This window comes from Rutidosis leptorrhynchoides, chromosome 7 (assembly GCF_046630445.1).
Source record: "Rutidosis leptorrhynchoides isolate AG116_Rl617_1_P2 chromosome 7, CSIRO_AGI_Rlap_v1, whole genome shotgun sequence".
Classification (NCBI taxonomy): Eukaryota; Viridiplantae; Streptophyta; class Magnoliopsida; order Asterales; family Asteraceae; genus Rutidosis; species Rutidosis leptorrhynchoides.
The window spans coordinates 316,935,191-316,942,380 of NC_092339.1; the positions used below are offsets into that span (position 1 = coordinate 316,935,191).

General features: G+C 35.8%; 1 pseudogene; it reads left to right on the top strand.

Moving 5' to 3' along the window:
• Positions 1 to 4,743: 4,743 nt before the first annotated feature.
• LOC139860212 (transcription factor bHLH90-like) lies at positions 4,744 to 6,539 on the top strand (annotated as a pseudogene).
• Positions 6,540 to 7,190: the final 651 nt, after the last annotated feature.

The following is a 7,190-nucleotide window of genomic DNA, read 5'->3' on the forward strand; positions in this document are numbered from 1 at the left end:
GGATGTCAAACCCTACGGATCCGTATCTAAGATTCGCGTTCACCGGATCATAAACCAATGACTAAACATTACCGAGCTAAGGGGAAAATTTGTGCCGTTATATCACCCACACATATATAAAGTTAAAGTACTCGTGTCTAGTATGTAAAACATAAAAAGCGCATGTATTCTCAGTCCCAAAAATAACTGAAGTAAAAAGGGAGCTATAACTCACAGTGAATGTGCGGTAAAATCGATATGAAAATGTAAGCAAGTAGTAAGTCGGTCTGAAAGGTCCTCAACCTAAGTCAAAGGTTACTAAGTCATTAAATTGTCCCAAAAGGTTTCAAAGTATGGAAGTTTAAGTCTTAAGCATCATCATTATCATCGTTATCATCATACGTAAAAGATAAAGTAAAGTTTCAACAAGAATAGAGATCGAAACGAATAGCTGAATTCGTACAGCCGTTACGACCTCTATACAAACTGAAATGGCGTTCGGCCAGTGGCCAAGGCTCCCTTTGTGAGTCCCCTTACCTCTATCCAATTTTCAGATCCTAACTCGATGTCGTTTGACCGTGGCGATGGTTCAAGCGCGAGTAGGTCAGAAATTTCAGCACGTCGTTACGAAGGCGTAGTGATTTTCGGAAGGCTATAAATCCTAAACCGTATATCGGATTTAGGCGAGTCTTAAACGAAAAGTCATCTACTAAAACCGAAATATCTGGAAATTAACTTTACAGAAGCCCCAGGAGTCTGATCAGACTCTGAAAAACAGAAACAAGTGCTCCGGTGGGTTTCTTGGTGCTTGATGCTTATCACGGTTCTCATCCTTGATGCGTATAAGTCTCAAGTGTATAACTCTTTGATGTTTTAGCATCATTATGACCAAGTTTTAACCATCAACACACAACTAAAATTAAAAGCTAACTTTCTACAAGTTTTGAACATCAAGGTTATCTCTTTGTTGTATAACACAATAAAGCTTCAACCTTTGTCCTTTTGATTCAAGTTTATGCATCTTCATCATATGAGATGATGAAGACTTGATTTTTATCACCATAAAAATCATAGAAAGGTTCCCAGTAGGTAAGATCTACGATAATAACTTAGATTCTCAAGTGTTATGAAAACCTAAGCTAGAATGCTTGGATCTTTACAAGATTAATGAGACCATAAGCTAGAAAGCTAAGATCTAGTAAAAGTAATGAGATCATAAGCTAAAAAGCTTAGATCTAAACAAAATAATGAAACCCTAAGCTAGAAAGCTTGGATTTTTTAATGTTCTTGAAGATCCTTAAAGCAAAAAAGCTAGATCTACAAGTTACATGAAGATCATAAACACAAGTTTTGATCTTTTAACAAAAATAAAGTGATCTTAAGCTATAAAGCTTAGATCCAACAAGGTAATGAAGATTCAAAGCTAAAAAGTTTGAATCTTTCATGTTCTTGAAGATTTCAAATCAAAGTTTGAATCTACAAGATGTAACAAGATCAAAAAGCTAAAAAACTTGATCTCATGATGATGATGATGATGATGATGATGTCGTGATTAAGAAGAAAATGAGAAGAAGAAGAAATTCAAGAACTTACAATTTCTTAAGCTTTTAGTGTGAGAAAGACTAGAGAGAAAGTGTGTGTGAAATGAGAATGAAATGAAGTGTGAAATGAAGAATGAGGATTGCATTTATAGGGGTGGTGGGGGTGCATGGTAGCGACGGTTATGGGGGACAAGGGGGAAAACTTTTGATTTTGCATGGTGGTGGTATAAAGGTGGTGCTTGTATGTCGGAATCCCATGCAACATGTTGTAGTAATGGCACACAAAAATGCTAGTATGTTGACTTATCTAAATGGGTTTTTGTCTTACATTTTAATGGGTCATAATTCCATTAAAATTGGGCTAACTTAAAAGTCCATTAGCTAGAATAGGGTGGGCTTAAGTCCATTAAGGTAAAAAGTCCATTAAGACTAACTAGTGTCCATTAGTAAAACACTAAGCGTAATTAAGCAACCAATAAGCCAAGTAATTGTCATTAGAAAATAACAATTAGTAATACGTAGTCATAATATTCCAATTATGGCAAAAGTTTAACATGTACAAAGTACATAGCTCGCTTTAAACGACAAGTGACACTAACGGTCATAAAAGCATTCGGGGATCAAGTTAAGTGAGTACGCACTTAATAACACGTTGTAAGATATTAACGAAAGTAATTAACATGAATAAATATCCCAGAATATAATATAGCTCAGTACGCACAAATACGCAGTTTCGTGAAAGTAATAAATATAATTATGAGTCGAAAAAGTCGTTGGGACTATAACATCGATATCCTTTCTGGTTTATTCCATAGCCAACCATGACACATTTTTCGGCACATGGATCAAGTTTGGTGCGCTCATGTTTTGGAATATGGACAAAGACCGAGCACCCAAATATTCGAGGTTCAATGCTAAATGAAGTCGGAAGGGTATGAAATTGGGAGAGAGTATCTTTAGGAGTTTTTGGGCCCAAAATTTTAGTGGGTAAACGGCTGATAAGATAGGTAGCGGAAGCAAGAGCTTCGGGCCAATAATTCTTTGGAACGTTGGACTCGATTAATTAAGCTCTTGTCATTTCTAAGAGTAGTCGATTCTTTCGTTCGACTACTCCATATTGTTCGAGAGTATGAGCACAAGATGTTTGGTGAATAATCTCTTTATCTTCACAAAAGAGTTTCATTGAAGTATTCACAAACTCACCCCATTATCGGATCTTAAAATTTGTATGTTTTTGTTAAACTGAGTTTGTACCATTTTATAAAAGTGGGAAAAAATTTCAAATACTTCTGATTTGTGAGTTAAAAAATAAATCCATGTCATGCGTGAATGGTCATTAATAAATAAGACAAAATACCAGAAATTTCTCCCCCCAGTAACCGGTGCAGGACCCCATACATCAGAATGGATTAAAGCAAAAGGTACATCTTTTCTCGTATTACTAGGTTTAAAGGTACTTCCGTGGCCCAATCTCCTATGCCATAACCATGCCTCCCTATTAGGTGTTTCGTGTGCAAGCATCACAAAACCTTGTTGGGTTACTTCGTCTACATAGTATAATCATCCCGGTCCTGATATCTTGTAGGATACAAAAGGTGGGGTGTAATAAAACAAAACAATTCAGTTCTTTTGTCACGTGACTAACAGATAATAGTTTGTGAAACAAGGTTGGAATATATAAACAATTAGACAGTTTCATTGTCAAATTAATTTTAATTCTCCCACCCCCTTCTACTTGTACAACGCCTCCATTGGCTGTTTGAACTTTATTAACTCGAGGTTTTGATTTGGAACAAAAATCAGCTTTTTCAAAAGTAATGGTGTGTGTTGCACCCAGTGTTTTAAATCTCCCGAGATCTCCCCGAGATCTCGTTTTTAGAACGCAACCGAGACGAGATGTTCATCTCCTGAGATTTCTTGGTCAACAGGGTCACACTTAGTCAAAGCCACGATTTCTCGAATTTTCTTGCTAATTTGTAAGATTTTCTTGTAAAATTCGCAAGTTCTAAAATTTTCTCGCTCATTTCTTGGATATTTTTCCAAAATCTCGTAAAAACGTATATAAATATACATATATTTATGTTTTTATGTATATTTTTATTAAAGAAACTATAAAGTCAACGTAAGTCAACGTCCGAGATCTCCCCGAGATTATTTCGAGATGCCGAGATCTCCCTGAAAAGTCCAAACGAGATCTCCCAGAGATCCGAATTCTCCAACCTTGGTTGCACCACAGTCAAAAATTATTTGTTACTTTTTGTGTTGTTGGAAATCATATATGCGTTTCCGGTATAACACGAATTATTTATACCGGATTGATTTATTTTCTTTAAAAAATTGTTTTGTAAAAAGGATTTGGAAAAAATAGGTTTTTGTTCCCGTTTTGGGCTCACGATAGAATTTTGGGCTTTATTTACTTTTAAAATAGGCTGTTGGGCCTTAATACTATGTTGGGCTTTAGATGAGTCCAAATATTGGGACTTAAAAACACCACAAGGGTCACGTTTTTGACACACAAATGAATCAGACACACACTTTTGATTTATACCCCCTTTTTTCCTTCTGGTCGTTGATATAAAATTAGGGTTCATAAGGTCACTTTTTCCTTTGGTCGTACCACATAGATTCAAATTATAATCAGGGTTTAAATCGCTTTCTCCACTCAATTCTTGAAGATAATGGAATCGATTGGTGTTTTCCTGATTTAATTTTTCTACTCCGGCCATTTTGGGGCGAATAGGGTTTTCCCTTTTTGCCTCAGTCGATTGATGGTGTTTATATGTGAACGTAGGGTTTGAGGTATTAATCCCCTCCCATTTGTTCGTGGCAGGTGATTGAGACGAGAATTTAGAGTTACCTCTTGAAGTTGTTCGTGATGGACTTCCGCCGGTTGCCGCCACCGATGCTCCACCAATCTGGGTAGCCAACGATTTTGAAGCACATATCTTTTATATGATTTGATTTACCGCAGTTTGTATATATCATTTGGAGTGGTGGCTGTTGCGGTGACCGGTGGTGATTTACTCCGGTAGTTTTAGTTCTGATAATTGAGGATGTTGTTGGCCCCCCTTGTGACTGTATTTTCCTTGATCTTGCCTCAAGGGTTCGTTTGCAGTGAGCATACAGGTAACTTGTTCTCTTTTGTATGGTTAAATGGAAGGTTGCATTATGGATGGCTGTTTGATGAATTAAGTTACCGTCGCAAGACATGGCAGCTATGATTGAAGCAAAACGAGTGTATTTATCCCTTGATCTACACCGTCTACACCGTAAGCTCTGATACCATGATAATTAAGAGAATTAAAATCCAAACAATGATTTTGTATTGATCAGTTGAATTGTTATTGACTGAATTGATCATCTTTACAATGGCTAAGTGTTCCTTTTATACACAAATATTCTTAACAGCTATTTTTACTTAAAGTATGGCTCCATATTACATTTTGGAACCACTTTAATGAAAAAGGAAATATCCTGTTTGGTAGTCTGCTGGTAACTGTTGAATCCATTGACCTTTGCTCACTTGTGATCCTATATTTTGAGAAGTGATGAAGTTTACAACTTCTGATCCTAAAGTCAAATTACCAAATATGGTAATTTGACTTATGTTGACTTTGTTGCTTTTGTAGCTGTACAGCTAACAAATACTGATTTAGGATACATGGAGAGGTTGCAATGTTAGCTCAACCATATTGGAGTCATGTAAGCATGCCATTATATGCTGCAAAAATTGTATCCGAAAATTCATCTGGAACTGACTATTTAGTGTTTCTGTGTTTAACTTTTTATTCTAGCAGGATTGCTTTGGAACCCATGCTCTGATTCCGGTTAATGGCGGTTTAATTGAGCTATATAGATTCAAACATGTAAGACTTGTTTGTATTTGTATCAATATTAAAACAACCATTAAAAGTGTTTTTACTTTTTAGTCCAATTCTGATTAATCGTTTAAGGCCTCAAGAGATCAAGAGATGATGGCGACACTTATGGCATAAATTGAAGCATCACCAAATGGTTCAAACATGTGGAGTGAAAACTCGTCACTTGTTTCAGCTGGTTCGACTCAAGTTTCACCAACTCAATCCATTGATAGGCCGAAAACTAAGCAGAAAACTGGAATCAAACAAAACAAAACCACTCTAAACATCTTGTATCTGAGAGGAACAGAAGGAACAGAATTAAAGATGGACTCTTTACTTTACGTTCTTTAGTCCCCAAGATTTCAAAGTTCGTTATTGCATTTCATTGTTCGGTTTTTGAATGTATATATAAATATAATCTAAAATATCGAGCAGATGGACCGAGCTGCCATAGTTGGAGATGCCATTGAATATATAAAGGAGTTGAAAGCGAACGTTGAAGAACTTAGTACGAGCTTAAGAGAATTGGAGAAGATGATTCTGAGTCTAATGTGTATCAGGTTGAGGTCTGCAGACCTTTCGACTTCGAATGGACATAGCCATCTTTCAGTAGCATCAGACAGAAAAACTGAGGTCGATTCTTGCTTTGGAACATATACCATTTTCTCTTCCTTTATTTGGCGGAAAAACGTATCAACATAAACGGATCCGAAGATCAACAAGTACAACCGAATCAAAAGGAACCAACAAACAATCCATAGCCAACAACGGCCTAAACAAAATGCATTCACCAACAGGGTGAAAAGACATTTAAACTAAGAACTAAAACGTGAATAGTAGTGACATTTGGATGCGAAAATTTCTTTTTGTATCCTGTATTGTTTCTATGACCATATTGAGGCTAAATATTTCTTGCTTAGGATAATATGTGGACAAAAGCGAGGGTGTTTTCGTAAAATTATGGAGATTGTCGACTCGTTGGGGCTTCTTGTATTAGATGTCGGTGTCAATACTTGTCATAATCGAGTTTTGAACATTCTGAAAGTAGAGGCTAAGGGGAAAGGCATTGTGGCCATGAGTTTGAAAAAAATGTTGATGAAGAGTTGGATCGATGCTATGAACTTGGAAATATAAATAGAGTAGAACTAAATAAATGTTGAAGTGGTTTAATGTTAATGCACATTCTAAGTGAGGAAATTAGTACTTTTTGCCATGTTGTCAAGAGTCTAGAAAGCAAAAATCTAACACTCGTTTATTATATTCTGTAGATGCTTAAATACGAGTCTTTGACAAAATATCACGTCTCTTGTTTTGTTTAACAGCCAAGTTTTAACAAGTGTGACAACGTGAAAACTTTGTAATTCTAATTAACATAAAATATTAGAGAGTAGTATTACTTTTTAATTTTATACAGGAATTTAGTAAAAGCTCGAGACTGAAAACATTTAAATCAAGACCACCAAGGCACCAAAGAGCAAAAAGGCCCACCAGATAAGCCTCATTATAAACATATCTAAAAAGCCCGTTTAAAAACTTTTTGTCAACAATTAACCCAATCTGTCAAAACATACGTCTACAATTTAAGTGTATGAGTCTGCAGTTTTTTTGAAAAATACTCCATACTTTTCTTTATGGATATACTAGCATTTTTCTGTATAGAATGGTGTACCAGGGTTATAGATAAAATGATTTTGCGGTACATAGGACAACCTCTGTGAAAGACAAACAATTATATTTCCATTTTAAATATGACAAGTTTATTACTCCGTATATTATACTGAGTGATGAAGTGATGATGATGTATATTTCC